Source organism: Oryctolagus cuniculus, chromosome 12, assembly GCF_964237555.1.
Source record: "Oryctolagus cuniculus chromosome 12, mOryCun1.1, whole genome shotgun sequence".
NCBI classification, from domain to species: Eukaryota; Metazoa; Chordata; class Mammalia; order Lagomorpha; family Leporidae; genus Oryctolagus; species Oryctolagus cuniculus.
In genome coordinates, this window is record NC_091443.1 from 115175028 (window position 1) to 115192742 (window position 17715).

The 17715-nt window shown below is 43.7% G+C and overlaps 1 protein-coding gene and 1 long non-coding RNA gene across 3 annotated transcripts in view; both read right to left on the reverse strand.

The window, feature by feature from the left end:
• The window catches only part of LOC103346823 (zinc finger protein 568), a 61633-nt gene extending 48740 nt beyond the window's left edge, over positions 1 to 12893 (reverse strand). The window contains exon 1 of one of the 2 annotated variants that reach the window (XM_070054806.1): positions 12372 to 12893. The gene's annotated coding sequence lies outside the window, so the exon portion shown is untranslated. The remainder of the gene's footprint in view (positions 1 to 12371) is intronic. The other variant, XM_070054805.1, reaches the window with a different exon arrangement.
• Positions 1 to 17715, reverse strand: part of LOC127489323 (uncharacterized) — a 403737-nt gene that overhangs the window by 275734 nt on the left and 110288 nt on the right. The window lies entirely within an intron of this gene.

The window sequence follows — 17715 nt, forward strand, 5'->3', positions numbered from 1 at the left end:
TTCACTCTACAGAAAAATGCAAACTGAATCACAAAGAACTCCAGTGGATTGATCCACTGGTTTCAGCAAAGGGCATATTTGCATTACTCCAGATATGCAGGCCTCTCTTTCTGTGTACCTTCATGTGGACTATCTGCAGATACAGAGTGAGGGGGAGGCTGCAGCAGTAAAAATGGTCAATGTTTCAACTATGAAACTTATTTTTAATTATCTCAAATACAGTCATAAAAATTCTGCTCTAAGCAAGACACACATAAAGCAAAGCTCATCCCTTTCTCAACAAAAATTTAATGCGATGAGAATTACAAAATCTTAAAGAAAGAAATAGAAGACGATACCAAGAAATGGAAAAATCTTCCATGCTCATGGATTGGAAGAATCAACATCATCAAAATGTCCATTCTCCCAAAAGCAATTTATAGATTCAATGCAATACCAATCAAAATACCAAAGACATTCTTCTCAGATCTAGAAAAAAATGATGCTGAAATTCATATGGAGACACAGGAGACCTCGAATAGCTAAAGCAATCTTGTACAACAAAAAACAAAGCCATAGGCATCACAATATCAGATTTCAGGACATACTACAGGGCAGTTGTAATCAAAACAGCATGGTACTGGTACAGAAACAGATGGATAGACCATTGGAACAGAATTGAAACACCTGAAATCAACCCAAACATCTACAGCGAACTTATATTTGGTCAAGGATCTAAAACCAATTCCTGGAGCAAGGACAGTCTATTCAATAAATCGTGCTGGGAAAACTGGATTTCCACCTGCAGAAGCATGAGGCAAGATCCCTACCTTATACCTTACACAAAAATCCATTCAACATGGATTAAAGACTTAAATCTACGACCTGACACCATCAAATTATTAGAGAACATTGGAGAAACCCTGCAAGATATTGCCACTGGCAAAGACTTCTTGGAAAAGACCCTGGAGACACAGGCAGTCAAAGCCAAAATTAACAATTGGGATTGCATCAAATTGAGAAGTTTCTGTACTGCAAAATTAACAGTCAGGAAAGTGAAGAGGCAACCGACAGAATGGGAAAAGATATTTGTAAATTATGCAACAGATAAAGGGTTAATAACCAGAATCTACAAAGAAATCAAGAAACTCCACAACAACAAAACAAACAACACACTTAGGAGATGGGCCAAGGACCCCAATAGACATTTTTCAAAAGAGGAAATCCAAATGGCCAACAGGCACATGAAAAAATGTTCAAGATCACTAGCAATCAGGGAAATGCACTTCAAAACCACAATGAGGTTTCACCTCACCCCACTTAGAATGGCTCACATTCAGAAATCTACCAACAACAGATGCTGGCCAAGATGTGGGGAAAAACGGACACTAACCCACTGTTGGTGGGAATGCAAACTGGTCAAGCCACTATGGAAGTCACTCTGGAGATTCCTCAGAAACCTGAATATAACCCTACCATTCAACCCAGCCATCCCACTCCTGGGAATTTACCCAAAGGAAATTAAATTGGCAAACAAAAAAGCGGTCTGTACCCTAATATTTATCGCAGCACAATTCACAATAGCCAAGACCTGGAGTCAACCTAAATGCCCATCAACAGTAGACTGGATAAAGAAATTATGGGATATGTGCTCTATAGAATACTATACCGCAGTCAAAAACAATGAAATCTGATTATTTGCAACGAAATGGAGGAATCTGGAACACATCATGCTGAGTGATATAAGCCAGTCCCAAAGGGACAAATACCATAGGTTCTCCCTGATCGGTGACAACTAACCGAGCACCAAAAAGGAAACCTGTTGAAGTGAAATGGACACTATGAGAAATGGTGACTTGATCAGCCTTTGCCCTGACTGTTGATGTACAATTTAATACTTTATCCCTTTTAGTATTTTTGTCTGTTCTACTTAATACTTTGGTTGAATTCTGTAATTAACACACAGTTATTCTTAAGTGTTGAAAATTAACTGAAATATGACCCCTGTTAAACATAAGAGTGGGAATAAGAGAGGGAAGAGATGTACAATTTGGGACATGCTCAATTGGACTTGCCCCAAATGGTAGAGTTAGAAACATACCAGGGGATTCCAATTCAATCCCATCAAGGTGGCCTATACCAATGCCATATCACTAGTCCAAGTGATCAATTGCTGTTCAAAATTGATCACACTGATAGGACTACGAGTCAAAGGGATAACATAAACAAGACTAGTGTCTGAAAATACTAACCGATAGAATAAAAAAAAAAAGGGAAAGAATGATTCAACATGAGAAGCAGGATACACAGCTGACTCATAGAATGGCAGATGTCCTAAACAGCACTCTGGCCTCAGAATCAGCCCTTAAGGCATTTGGATCTGGCTAAAAAGCCCATGAGAGTATTTCAGGCATGGAAAGCCAAGACACTCTGGCAAAAAAAATAAATAAATAAAAAAGAGGACCTAAACAAAAGATCTCTGAGAGTGAGATCCCAATGGAAAGAACAGGTCATCAAAGAAGTAGCTACCTTTCTCTGAAAGGAGGAGAGAACTTCCACTTTGACTACTATCTTGTCTAAATATGATCAGAGTTGGCGAACTCAAAATGCTTCCATAGCCTTGACAACTCATGAATAGATCCTAGGGTGATTACTGATGCCATAAACAAGAATGTCAATTTGTTAAGGCAATAACAGGAGTCACTGTGCACTTACTCCTCATGTAGGATCTCTGTCTTTAATGTGCTGTACCTTGTGATTTAATGCTATAACTAGTACTCAGTATTTTTCACTTTGTGTTTCTGTGTGGGTGCAAACTGTTGAAATCTTTACTTCATATATACTAAATTGATCTCCTGTATATAAAGAGAATGAAAAATGAATCTTGATGTGAATGGAAGGGGAGAGGGAGCGGGAGAGGGGAGGGTTGCAGTTGGGAGGGAAGTTATGGGGGAGAAGCCATGCAATCCAGAAGCTGTACTTTGGAAATTTATATTCATTAAATAAATGTACAAAGAAAATTAATGTTAACTGCATAGTTAGGAGTGTACTATTGCATTTAATTACAGTGCTTCTCTATATTTTATTTTTTAAGATTTTATCTATTTGAGAGGTCAAATTATAGACAGTGAGAGGAAGAGACAGAGATAAAGGTCTTCTATCTGCTGGTTCACTCTGCAAATGGCTATAACAGATGGAGCTGCACTGATCTGAAGCCAAGAGCTTCTTTTCTGTCCCCCCTTGGGTACAAGGGCCTAAGCACTTGAGCCATCTTCTACTGTTTTCCCAGGCCATAGCTGAGAGCCAGATCAGAAGAGGAGCAGCTGAGGCTAGAACTGCGGCCCATATAGGTACCAGCCCCTCTACATCTTATAAGCACATCTTATCTGTAAGAAAAAAACTGAAAAGTTAGTCAAGTATATCACAAACTATGTTAGAAATTATCTCTAATTTAAATAAAAAAGGAAAACCTTAAAATAGAAGTGGTTAATTTTGGCAATCTGCACAAATGACCTGTGTCCTATTATTTTATCCTTTGGAATACTTTTCAAGATTTCTTCTGACCTTCCCATCTTCCTTTGTTCCTCATACCCTTTCAATATCACTGCCTCTCTGTCCCTGCAGCTCTCTCCCTTTGGAAACAGTCTTGCAGGCTGTCAATCATTATTTCAAAATGTTTTGTAGGGAGTGCCTGAATGGCCTTCTAATATCCCATAAATATATATTTCCATAAAACAGACAATAGAGGGGCTGGTACTGTGCCCTAGCAGGAAAAGCTGCTGCCTGCATTGCTGACATCCCTTATGGGTGCTGCTTTGAGTCTCGGCTGCTCCATTTCTGATCCAGCTCTCTTCTACTGGGGAAGCAGTAGAAGATGACCCAAGTCCTTGGGCCCGTGCACACATGTGGGATAACTGGAAGAGGCTCCCAGCTCTTGGCTTCAGTTCAGGGTAGCTCCAGCCATTGCAGCCATCTGGGGAGTAAACCAGAAGATGGAAGACCTTTCTTCCTCTCTCTCTGCTTCTGCATCTCTCTAACTCAAATAAAATAAAATAAATAAAAATTTAAAAAAAGGTGGTATAGCATAGTGGGAAAGCTGTTTCCTGTGATGCTGGTATTCTATATTGTGCATGAGTTCATGTCCCACCTGCTCTACTTCTTCTTTTTATTTATTTATTTTTTTTCACAGGCAGAGTAGACAGTGAGAGAGAGACAGAGAGAAAGGTCTTCCTTTTCAGTTGGTTCACCCCCTAATAGTCACTGCAGCCAGTGCACCATGCTGATCTGAAGCCAGGAGCCAAGTGCTTCTCCTGGACTCCCATGCGGGTGTAGGGCCTAAGGACTTGGGCCATCCTCCACTGTATTCCCGGGCCACAGCAGCTCTACTTCTGATCCAGCTCCTTCATCTGCCTAGGAAAGCTGCAAAGAATGGTGCTTGTGCTCCTACTCCCACATGGGAAATGTGGAAGAAGATACTGGCTCCTGGGTGGGAGGGACGTTATGGGGGGGAAGCCATTGTAATCCATAAGCTGTACTTTGGAAATTTATATTCATTAAATAAAAGTTAAAAAAAAAAAAAAGAAGATGATGCTGGCTCCTGACTTTAATCCAGTTCCAACCCCAGCTGCTGTGGCCATTAGGGGTGTGAAACAGTGGATAAATGATTTATATCTCTCTCTCTCTTTGTAACTCTGCCTTTCAAATAAATATTGGCTGGCGCCGTGGCTCAACAGGCTAATCCTCTGCCTGCGGTGCTGGCACCCCAGGTTCTAGCCCTGGTCGGGGCACCAGATTCTGTCCCGGTTGCTCCTCTTCCAGTCCAGCTCTCTGCTGTGGCCCAGGAGTGCAGTGGAGGATGACCCAAGTGCTTGGGCCCTGCACTCGCATGGGAGACCAGGAGAAGCACCTGGCTCCTGGCTTTGGATTAGCACGGTGCTCTGGCTACAGGAGCCATTGTGGTGTGAACCAATGGAAAAAGAAAGACCTTTCTCTCTGTCTCTCTTTCTCACTGTCCACTCTGCCTGTCAAAAAATAAATAAATATATTTTTTTTTAATTTAACAAATGGCCCTAAATATTCTGACTCATCTTGACATGTAACAGGAGACAAAAAAGTTGCTGCTGACTTTATGTAGTGCCTCCTCAATCTTTTCTATAAGCAAAATACATTTATTTCTTTTGCTGTCCAAGCACTCAAATCTAAAAGAAATAATACTACCCAGTGCAACTCTGTTCAAGGCTGCTCCTGCACTGAAGAAAAGTAAAGGAGCAAGGGGCCCAAACCCTGTGTGGCCGGCTGGCAGTCCCCTCCTCACTCTGCATCTGAGTTTCTGATTAGAGAGGGAGACAAAGGCAACTCCAGATACTGCAGCAGTACACAAACAGCCTCACAGACACACCTTATGTGTGTGCAACAGAAGGAGAGCACAGAGCACTATGTAAGGGAGGAATACATTGAACAAAAAGGAAAGGATGTGAATGGACATAGCTAAGAATTTCCCCACTCTGCTGATCATGATCTCAAGGATGTCCAGGCCAGAATTCCATTTCACTTTGGAAAACCCACTCCATAAAGTTTTCTCCACCTAGGTGTATTCTTATGTGAGGAATCTGTCTTCCTGTGAGAGAGGGCACCACCACAGACTGAAAACCAGTCAAAAAGCAGAGTGATGGCTTTAATTCTCAGAGGTGAATGGACAACCACATCTATGAATTCTGCCTTGAAAAATAAGCTTCCTTCTGCTCTAGGAATCTGGTATAGTTTAGGGCTAAAATGAGAAACACAGAGACCAGCTGGGTCTGTTACATGAGAAGAAAGGAAGCTTGATGGCAGCACTGTAGGTGGCAGCCTCACCTGCCATGCCACAATGCCAGTCCTCAAAATCAGCCTATTTTAAAAAGCATTTTAAATGAGGGATGGGAGAGAGGGACACTGGATTTCATTTTCCACTTCTATTTGAAGAAATGGAATAGTAGAATCCATGCCAGCCTAACACATGGCAGCTTTAGCCACTGATGACATCACAGCTTGCTACCCAAAAGTGGCAGCCAAAATAAACTCAACAAATGAGAACCAAAATAAAACAGAAGAGTTTAACCTAATACCAACAGTTGTTCAGCAGATATCACCAAGATCTTGACACACAGTCATCAGAAGGATAAAGGGTGGGGCTGGCTTTGTGGCACAGTGGATTAAGCCACCACAAAATAAAATGCTGGGATCCAATATGTGTGTCCACCCTTTAAAAAAGATTGATTTATTTGAAACTCAGAGTTTTGGGGACCAGTGCTGTGGCACAGCTGATTGAGGCCCTGGGCTGCATTCCATATGGTCCCTGGTTCAGGTCTTGGCTGCTCCACTTCCAATCCAGCTGCCTGCTAATGTGCTTGGGAAAGTGGCACAGTATGGCCCAAGTCCTTGGCCATATATCCACATGGAGATCTGGAAGGAGCTACTGGCTCCTGGCTTCAGATCAGCTCAGATCTGGCCACTGCGGCCATTTGGGGAGTGATCCAGCAGACTGAAGACCTCTCTGTCTCTATCTCTATCAGTAACTCTGTCAAATAAATAAAATAAATCTTAAAAAAACTCAGAGTTATAGAGAGGAGGGAGAGTCAGATGGGATGGCATTGTGGATTAGCAGGTAAAGCTGCTGCCTACAGTACTGGCATCTGGTATAGGCACCAGTTCATGTCCTGGTTGCTCCACTTCTGATCCAGCTCTCTTCCAATGGCCCTGGAAAAGTAGAAGATGGCCCAATACCTGGGTCCTTGCCACCCAAGTGTGACACCTGAATGAAGCTCTTAGTGCCTGGCTTGGGCCTGGCCCAGTTCTGGTCATTGTAGCCATCTAGGGAGTAGACGAGCAGATGGAAAATCTCTTTCTCATTCTCTCCCTTTCTCTATCTCTGCCTTGCAAATAAATAAATGCTAAAAAAGAGAGAGATCTGCCATCTGACATGGCTGCAATGGCCAGGGCTGAACCACACAGAAACCAGGAGCCAGGCACTTCATCTGGGTCTCACACATGGGTTACAATGGCCCAAACACTTGAGTCATCCTCTGCTGCTTTTCTCAGGCCATCAGCAGGGAGCTAGTTTAGAAGTGGAGCAACTGAGACATGAACTACTGCTCATCTGGGAAGCTGGCATTGCAGGTGGTGGCTTTCCCCATTGTGCCACAATGCCAGCCCCATGAGTGCCAGTTTGAGTCACAGCTGTTCCACTTCTGATCCAGCTCCCTGCTAACACAACTGGGGAAGCAGAAAAAGATGGCACAAGTACTTGGGTCCTTGCACCAACATGGGACACTGGGTTGGATCTCCAGGCTGGGCCATCATTATTCATTGCAGTCTCTTGAGTGAACCAGCAGATGCAAGATCCCCATCTTTCTGTCTCTGCCTCTTTCTCTGTAACTCTGCCTTTAAAATAAAAATTTTAAATCTTAATAAAATAAAGAGAAAGGGTGAGAGAGTGTCCACAGTAAAGTAACAGAGCAAAGCTACAGTTGTGCTGTCCCTCAGCAGCCTTCTGCCTTAAGTGGGAAATCTCTGGCTTACAGACACTGACATAAAAGACACATTCAAAACACATTTCAAAACAAGAGATGAGAGGTTTACAAGGCATATTGACTTTATGATGACTTTCATTCATTAGGTACACTGGGTTTAGGTATATGCCTTTTGTGCAGCCAAGTTAACCCAGGGTCTAACTCAAAGAGATGTACTGAGGGAGATGTGCTGCCAGGGGAGAGAGCTACAATGTCCCATTGCTCTTGTAGCATCATAAAGGGAAGGAAAAGGTCTACTCATGTCCATGGTTACAAAGAGGACAGAAGCACAAACATTTCAGAAGGCAGGAGCAAATTTCAAATACAGTTATTTTAAGAAAATAAAAGGAAGCAAATTTCAGAATATAACATGGGGTAGAAACACACCATCAGTTCATCAATTCTCACAGGGATCCAGGAAAACTGCCCTGCCTACCCATAAACCAAATGTTTCAAAACATATTTTCTGATTAAATTCAGAAGATTACAGGACTCGGCACTCTGGGTGTTCAAATGCCAAATTAAGTTTTAGTTTCCACTATGGGCATATGTAGCCCAATCACTCAGAACATGAGAAAAACTTTTCCATAAGAAGGAACATGAAATATTCAGTCACACAGAATAACTGTGCTTAGTGCTCAAAGTGAACCAACCCCAGGATAAGCACCCAGAAAACCTGTTAGGTCTTAGGGCCAGCTCCATGGTGAAGCATGTAAAAATTTATTTATTTATTTAAAAGGCAGAGTTACAGAGAGTCAGGGCACAGAGAAAAGTCTTCCATGCACTGATTCACTCTGAAAATGGCTGCAATGGCCAGAGCTGGATTTACTTGAAGCCAGGAGCCAGAAGCTTCTGTCAGGTCTCCCATGCGGGTGCAGAACCCAAGAACTTGGGCCATCTTTCACTGCTTTCCCAGGCCACGGCAGAAAGCTGGATCTCAAACAAGCACCCATATGAGATGGCAGCACTGTAGGTGGCAGCCTCACCTGCCATGCCACAATGCCAGCCCTCAAAATAAACCTATTTTAAAAAGCATTTTAACTGAGGGATGGGAGAGAGCTTGTTTATCCAAAGCAAGGATAACATAACATAACTACTACACAGAAGAAGCTCCTGGCTCCTGGCTTTGGATCGGCACAGCTCCGACCACTGAAGCCAACTGGGGAGTGAACCAGCAGATGAAGACTTCTCTCTCTCTGCCTCTCCTCTCTGTAACTCTGACTTTCAAGTAAAATAAATAAATCTTTTTAAAAAAATAACTACTAGTACTCATTAACTTCAAAAATATAGAAATTTAATGAAACTCAAAATATAACCAAAATCATCATCTACTACACATTATAATCTTCATTTTGAGAGTGATATTAGAAAAAAAATTAACCCCTCCCCCATTGAAAAAATGCACATGGGACTGGTATAGTAAGTTAAGCAGACCCTGGCAGTGCCAGCACCCCACATGGGCACTGGTTCAAGACGTGGCTGCTCCATTTCCAATATAGCTCCCTACTAATTCACCTGGGAAAGCAGAGGATGATGGCCCAAGTGTTTGGGCCCCTGAAATCAAGTGTGAGAACCAGAAGAAGCTCCAAGCTCCTGGGTTCACCTGGCCCAGCCCAAGTCATTGTGGCCATTTGAGGAGTGAACCAACAGATGGAAGACCTCTCTTTCAATCTCTCTGTAAATCTGCCTTTCAAGTAAATAAAATTGATCTAAAAGAAAATACCCTGTATACAATGTAGTATTTTGGTTATTTCCTCATACAAAGAAAGCTCAGATAAACTGTCGATGAATCCTCCTGGCTTGATGCAATTCAGAAGGATGATTGCCTTCTGCCACCCTGTGGTAGACATCAATGAAAGTTATTAATGGGGAGATGAATGGGCTGCAGCCATGGCTCACTAGGCTAATCCTCTGCCTGTGGTGCCGGTACTCCAGGTTCTAGTCCCAGTTGGGGTGCCAGTCCTGTCCCAGTTGCTCCTCTTCCAGTCCAGCTTTCTGCTGTGGCCCAGGAAGGCAGTGGAGGATGCCCAAGTGCTTGGGCCCTGCACTCGCATGGGAAACCAGGAGAAGCACCTGGCTCCTGGCTTTGGATCAGTGCAGCGTGCCAGCCGTAGCAACCATTTGGGGGGTGAACCAATGGAAGGAAGACCTTTCTGTTTGTCTCTCTCTCTCACTGTCTAACTCTGCCTGTCAGAAAAAAAAAATGGGAAAATGAATGGACACCATCAGACTGCTTCCTCATATGCCACCTTTCCTTAAAGACATCACTGCTACATTACCAGATTATGTCTCTTGTGTGAAACATATCTCTCCTAACTTGCCAGAAACTTATAGCAGAGCAGGGAATGATGTGCCAAGGACAGTGAGTTAGCCTGAGTAGTCCAGGAATCCTGTTCTTGGCTGTTTTCAAGTTCATATTTTTTTTTTTTTGACAGGCAGAATGGACAGTGAGAGAGAGAGACAGAGAGAAAGGTCTTCCTTTTGCCATTGGTTCACCCTCCAATGGCTGCTGTGGCCGGCGCACTGTGGCCAACGCACCGCGCTGATCCGATGGCAGGAGCCAGGAGCCAGGTGCTTTTCCTGGTCTCCCATGGGGTACAGGGCCCAAGCACTTGGGCCATCCTCCACTGCACTCCCTGGCCACAGCACAGGGCTGGCCTGGAAGAGGGGCAACTGGGACAGAATCCAGCACCCCGACCGGGACTAGAACCCGGTGTGCCAGCGCCGCTAGGTGGAAGATTAGCCTAGTGAGCCGCGGCGCCGGCCCTTTCAAGTTCATATTAATGTACACACAACATAGTTGCTGAGAAAGTGTCTTACAGTTGTTTCCTGGGTGTGAAGCAGCTCTTTTCAGCAGAAACACGTAACTGCTTGTCCACTCGCAAGCACTGTGATAGGGAGTACATGGGAGAAAAGTTCAAAAACACACTGGGTTTCAGAGGAAGATGTTGTTACCCTAACAACCTCTATCCAGGATTCACTTTCTATTTTTACTTCCTAGGCAACCTTACTATGCTAAATGAGTTTCACAGATTAATAATCTGGTGACAACAGGACTCTAACAGAATCTATGAGCCACTCAGTTAATCAAGTGATAACTTCATTATACTGAAAATTAGTCTATAGCAATAGTTTTTAGGGCCACATGTCTCTTTTTTTTTAAAGATGTTTTATTTATTTATTTGAGAGGTAGAAATACAAATATTGAGACAGACAGAAAGGTCTTCCTTCTGCTGGTTCACTCCCCAGTTGGCCAAAATGGCCAGAAGAACTGCATTAATCTAAAGCCAGGAGCCAGGAGCTTCTTCTGGGTCTCCCACATGGAGACCCCCCACATGCCTTCCCAGGACATAGCAGAGAGATGGATCAGAGGAGGAGCAGCTGGGACTCAAACGGGTGCCCATATGGGATGCTGGCACCACAGGCAGAGGATTAACATACTGAGTCACAGTGCCAGCCCAAAGCCACATCTTTTACTATACTGTGTATAGTAAAAGTATAGTATACTATCTCTGTGGGGGGAGGGGAGCATATTTTCTCTTTTCTTCCTTACCCCTCCTCACATTAACACCTTGTATAAAGGCTTCCATAGACCACAGTCATTATGAAAATCTGTCATTAATATCCTCCCATGTTGAAAATGGCATGGGGTTAAACACAGAACTCAGAATAAGAAAAGTAATTTGAAGCTGGTGTGTGGCTGAGCAGGTAAAACCATAAGGGTGCTGGTTCGAGACCTGGCTGCTCCACTCTCTGCTATGGCCTGGGGAAACAGTGGAAGATGGCCCAAATGCTTGGTCCCCTGCATCTGTGTGGGAGACTTGGAAGAATTTCCTGGCTCCTGACTTCCATGCAGTTCTGGCCATTGTGACCATCTAGGGAGTGAACCAGCAGATGGGAGACCTCTCTATCTCTCTGTGCCTTTGCCTCTCTGTAACTCTGCCTTTCAAATAAATAAATAAATAAATTAAAAAGTAACTGACCCTCTTAATTAAAACCATATGGACTGTAAGATAATCAGCTTGGTGGAGCATTGAGTCACTTTAAAGAACTAGAAGAGAAAAATTGCTACTTTTCTGTATTTATGTCTTCATAGCTCTCCATTTTATGAAAATCCATATTAAAGTAGCTCATTATTAACTCACACGGTAGACTTGCATTAATTTCAGTTCACTTCTCACTTTGCAAAGGGATTAGCAGCAGGTAATAATAGTTGACATCCCTAATAACATAAGAAAAAAGGGTTGAAGACAGAAATCGAAAAGCAGGAAAATAAATCAGCTACATTTCCATGGCCTCAAGCTCCAGATTGAAAAAGAGTCTGTTAATTAAACACGGAGGAGAGATCAGTCTACTAAGCTACTGCACAAGCTTCACATTGCCGCTGGGAAATACAGCCAAACTCAAAGCGCCCTGGCTGTCAGATGTGTCCACAGGGTCCAGCCTGGGGGCCACTGGGCCCCACCCAGCTGGAACAACCATGGGGTATTGCTGGAAGCCCAGCCAGAAGGCATTCTCTGACCCACCCTAAATGAGAACTGGGCTAATTTAAATCTAGGGAATGGGACTCCTTCCTTTGCCATGCTCTCAACTGCCCTGCTGGTGCCGTTCCTCGTCCAGTGTACTGTAAGGAGAATTTGAGCGAGGCAGCCCGTGGGACTGGCCGTGCATCGGGAGACTGGGAAGCGGCGGTGGGAGACACAACACCTGGGTTCCAGCCTTGACTCTGCCAGAGGCGCTCCCAGGATCACTGAGAACCAAGTGATCAATGTCTGGGAGCCGCTACCCGCCATCGCACCCACCCTCTCCCACACACGCATAGATGCCCCTTCCTGTTCTCCATACTTGCCGTGGAAACTCTCGGGAGCACGTCCCCTTTCTTCAGGACACCTGGAGAGCAAAGCGGAAAGTGTGGGACAGGAGAAGTCGCTGGAACTTGGGGCCCACGGTGGCAGATGCAGAGGCACAGAAGCAGCGGGCGGCAGGTCTGGGGTGTGTGCTCCCGAACCGCCTGCAATTGCACTTGCAGAGCAAGACTCCCCAGGGAATGTGGGAGAAGGAGCGGTGCGGCCTCTCAGGGCACACTCTGATCAGTAAATGAACTTCCTCTGTTCTCAACCCCCGGGCCACAGGGAAAGGCACGCGCATGCGTACGTTCTCCCACATGCACACGCACAGGCGCTCAGAGCACGGAAAACGTTAGAGCACCAGGTGACTCTGGGAAATGGAGTCCAGGCCAGGGCATTCCTAGATAGACTTACTGGCCCTCTCCTAGGACTTCAGTACGGGGTGGGTGGAGACAGGCTGGGAACCAGAGGGCGTTTGCTTTTGTTTCCATCCCTCCTTCCCTTCCTTCCCACCCCAGATCTCGAGGGTCAGCTGCTGTTCTTCCTTTCTTGAACAAAATCTTATGAAGTGACAGCCACTGCTGCTGAGTCCCAAATCCCGGTTCCCTCACACACGCTGTTTCTCAGGAAAATCCCCTGCTGCTTTATTCCTGCACAGCTTCTCTCAAGTAACCCATGACAAGGATTTCAATGTAACTCTCAGCACAGGTGTACACGGCACAGTTTAACATCTAGATTTGAGAATACAATTTTTACTTGTGTCTTTTATTTGTGGTTCTTTTCAAAGTATTTTACACCACCCTCTAATTCACCAAGTACAAAAAAAAAAAAAAGAGAACTGGATACAGGACTAACATTGCCAAGTATCTTCTAGGGGCCAGATTAACAGAGTAAATGCCTTACTTTGTATCAATTATACCTCAGGTTAATTCTGGAGACCGTATTCTCAATTTACAAAGAGAAAGCTGAGGTGGAAAGAGATTCGAATTAAATTTGCCCATGGAAGTATGGTAAAAAAAAGTCTAGGTTAAAGGCCAAAGTGAAATATTGGTTTAAGAAATCTTTCAGGACCAGCACTGTGGCATAGTGGGCTAAGCCTCTGCCTTCAGCACCGACATTCTTTATAGGGGCTGGTTCAAGTCCCTGCTGCTCCACTTCCAATCCAGCTTTCTGCTCTAGCCTGGGAAAGCAGTAGAAGATGGCCTGAATGCCTGGGACCCTGCATCCACATCAGAGACCCAGAATTTCCTGGCTCCTGGCTTTGGATCAGCTTAACTATGGCTATTGCAGCCATTTGGGGAGTGAACAAGTGGATGGAAGACTTCTCTCTCTCTCTGCCTCTGCCTCTCTGTAACTCAGCCTTTCAAATAAAAAAAAATCTTCTTTAAAAAAAGAAATATTTCTTTTGTCTTGGGGCTCAGTTTCTAAAACCCAAGATTTCTCATCTCTAAAATAAAAAGTGAGGGAGAGGAGGAGTATCTACAATCCTAATCTTCACTGTAGAGAAACACATAGGATTATAACTTATCTAAAAAAGAAAGGAGGTTCAAAGTTGCTATTGCTGTATGGTTATTTTTCTCAAGTTTAATATCAAGATAGTGTAAATATTATGCATTCTTAGGTATATGTGTGGTGTTTGATTTTTAAGATTTTAAGTAGAAATGTAAATGGAAGCAGGATGACATGGAGTTCTATTTTTGATTACTTCTGTCAATTATAATTCATGGGATTAGAATTGCTGGATTAGGAATGCTTAAATGGATCCATTCATTTCACTCTAATGTTTATTATGTCAGGCAATATTCTTTGTGTAGACTGCTTTTTCTTGCCAGATTGAAAATTCAGGAGGGCAAGAAACATGTTTGCTTTGACATTAAAACTCAGCATCTTGATAGTCATTCTGTTAGCTGAATGAATAAATGAGGCTATAAAAATTAAACAAATACAATTTTTGATCCCCAATAACTACCTAGTTGAAGAGACAGTGAAATAGATATCTATTTGATAACAGACACAATTAGATGAATGTATAATTTGTTGCTCAGAGACAACTTTGATAATAAAAGAGATATATTAATAATGACACAGGGCTGAAATGTATAAGCAGAAACCATCCAGGGCCAAGCAGGTTAAATGTTCACCCTAGCTTTGTAAGGCATTCCATTCACTATTTAGTAAGCATTTACTGAGCATTCTTTTGTGTGGTGTGTTGAAAGAACTACCAGCAACATGATTTTCCTAGATATTGGAGCAAGAGAACCTGAGCAATCAGAAAAAGTTGGGATGAACTAAGAGGTTTTTGACACAAAGGTAAGAAAAACAAAAAGCAGAGAGGTCAATTAAAAAGTATATCAATGGTAATTTAGTAGGACCTGAACCAAGGTATGGTGGTAGTGGGAATGAAGAAGAGGCAACCGATTACAGAGAGATCCAAATGGCAGAAACAACAGGATTTCAGTGGTAGATGAAGGCAGGAGGGAACTCATGTGTAAATCTTCATTTGGATTTTATTATTTAATGGACAAGGAGTTCTCAGTACATTCATGTTCATCAGTAATAAAAGGCTACCTACAACTGACTTATAAACTTCCCCTAAATCCAAGACACAATCTCATGGGTAGCTACTATCTATAAGCCTTATGTTGATCATCAAGCCAAATATTTTTAACTGCTACAATCTACAATGGTCCTCATTATGATGCAGTTACTTAGAGACTAGAAGACATAATCCATGTGTATAAGAAAGGTCTAAATAAAAAAGTAAAATTCAGGGGCTTGCGCTGTGGCGCAGCAAGTTTGGCGCAGCAAGTTAACATCCCATATGGGCCCCTATTCGAAACCCGGCTGCTCCACTTTCAATCCAGCTCTCTGCTGTGGCCTGGGAAAGCAGTAGAGGATACTTGCTCCCCTGCACCCACATGGGAGACCTGGAGGAGGCTCCTGGCTGCTGGTTTCGAATCAGAACACCTCTGGCCATTGTGGCCAATTGGAGAGTGAACCATCAGATAGAAGAGCTCTCTCTCTCCCTCTCTCTGCCTCCCCTCTCTCTGTGTAACTCTGATTTTCAAATAAATAAATAAATAAATGAATAAATATTTTTTAAAAAGAGTAGTAATGGTCAATATTTATAAAAAAGTTGTTAAAAAACCCACAAAATCATATAATTCAAAGCTAAATTTGGAATACCTCGCTAATTCACAATTTATATATTCACCAACCTTAGGTAACTAAAGCACAATTAAGCAGGAAAGAAGTAAAAAAAATTTCCCTAGAGAGGGGCCGGCACTATGGCATAGTGGGTAAAGCTACCACCTGCAGTGTGGCATCCCATATGGGCATCGGTTCAAGTCCTGGCTGCTCCACTTCTGATCCAGCTCTCTGCTATGGCCTGGGAAAGCAGTAGAAGATGGCCCAAGGCCTTGGGCTCCCGCACCCATGTGGGAGACCTGGAAGTGGCTCCTGACTCCTGGCTTCAGATTGACACAGCTCTGGCCATTGCAGCCAATTGGGAATGAACCAACGGATGGAGGACCTTTCCCTCTCTTTCTTCCTCTCCTTCTCTCTCTGTGTAACTATTTCAAATCAATAAATAAATCTTTTCAAAAACAATTTCCTGGAATAGCCAAAATGCACATTATAAAGTCCAAGTAAGGTGTCTAGCCACTGGCTCACCATCCTGACTCATAAAAACTCACTCTGTCCTGGCTACTCTGATATGAGTGGATGGACACAAAGCAGAAAAGAAAACAATAGGTTTGAGCAGTGGATAAATGGAAAGGGCTCCAACAACAATGCTGCAGAGAGCTCTGTGGCTCCTAACTGAATGTGATATGCAGGCAGGCATCTCCTTAATTTCTGCCATACTCTCAGTTGTTCTAGGACCATAGAACTGAGCACAAGAATCAGAGCTTTCAAGTCCAACATCCACAATTCACTTAGTGATAGGGGAGCACTGTAGCTTTGCTTCATGAGTACAACTAATCCTCCACACTTGATATGTCATCCTGTTTGGATCCACTGGAACTGGAGAGCGTATGGGGTCAGAGGGAGTATAGGAGCAAGGTGTGTGAGGGACTCATGGTGGTGGTAGCTGTGCAGAGGAAATGGTGGAGGAGGAGGAGAAGAGCAAGAGCCCCTAGCACTGTGGGAATGAGGAGCCGAGGATGAATGGAGACAGGGGTGACTTGTCTGCATTATGCCTGGTACTCTCCTGGGGTATAATTGATGCAACATGAATAATGTGAATATCATGATTACCCTAAAGGCAATTTCAGTCCTGGTAGATGGATGACAAGGACATAGATAATTAAAAACAATGTGACAAAAGTTGTAGGTGCACAATACAATCACCTACATCATTTGTGGATGCCATGCCCATAAGGCAGGAACCACCAGGTTAAGGTCAGATCTCAGGGCTGGCATTGTGGTGTAGAGGGTAAAGCCACCCCCAGCAGTGCCAGCATCCCATATGGGCACTGGTTCAATTCCCAGCTGCTCCACTTCTGATCCAGCTCTCTGCTGTGGACTGGGAAAGCAGATGGCACAAGCCCTTGGGCCCCTGCACCCTCATGGGAAGACCTGGAGGGATCTCCTGGCTCCTGGGTTCTAAGCGGTGCAGCTCTGCCTATTGCAGCCACCAACTGTGAAGTGAACCAGTGTATGGAAGACCTCTTCTCTCTCTGCCTCTCCTTCTATCTCTGTGTAACTCTGACTTTCAAATAAATAAATAAATCTTTTTTTAAAAAAAGAGTCAGATCTCAGAGGTAGCAGAGCCCAGAAATGACAACATTGTATGAAATGAAAATAGGCAGATGGTAGGTAGAAGCTTGGTAACTAAAGCTGGGATCAGCACATGGATCTTGACTGGCAGGCTGTCAATTAACCTGGACTAGGCTGGGATCTCCCAACTTCTATCCTAGTGCCCATGTCTTTGCAGAGAGGCATAACCAAGGAAGAGAAAATCATCTCTGGCTTTGGCTGAGGGGACTGTGGGAGCTCCCCACATTTGAAGCCAGAATATTTTTAACCCTGAGATTCCCTCTTTCAGAGGAAGGCTCTTTTCTGGCCTTGTCTTCTTAGCATAAACCTCTCAAGCCACCAGACCTCCCATAGCCCCACATCACAGGGCACATGTGAATGTGAATGGCTGAATGAACAGAATCTTGAGGTATCATGTAAATGGAAGACTCATGAATCTGTTCTCGCGTCATGGGTGTACTTGAAGGTGAGAAAACTGAGGCAGGGACTTCGGTCATGCTCAACCATAGAGTCCTCCTTACAAAGCAGAAAAAAAGAGAAAAAAAAGAAAAAAAAATCCTGTTCACACTTCAGAAGTGCCCAGC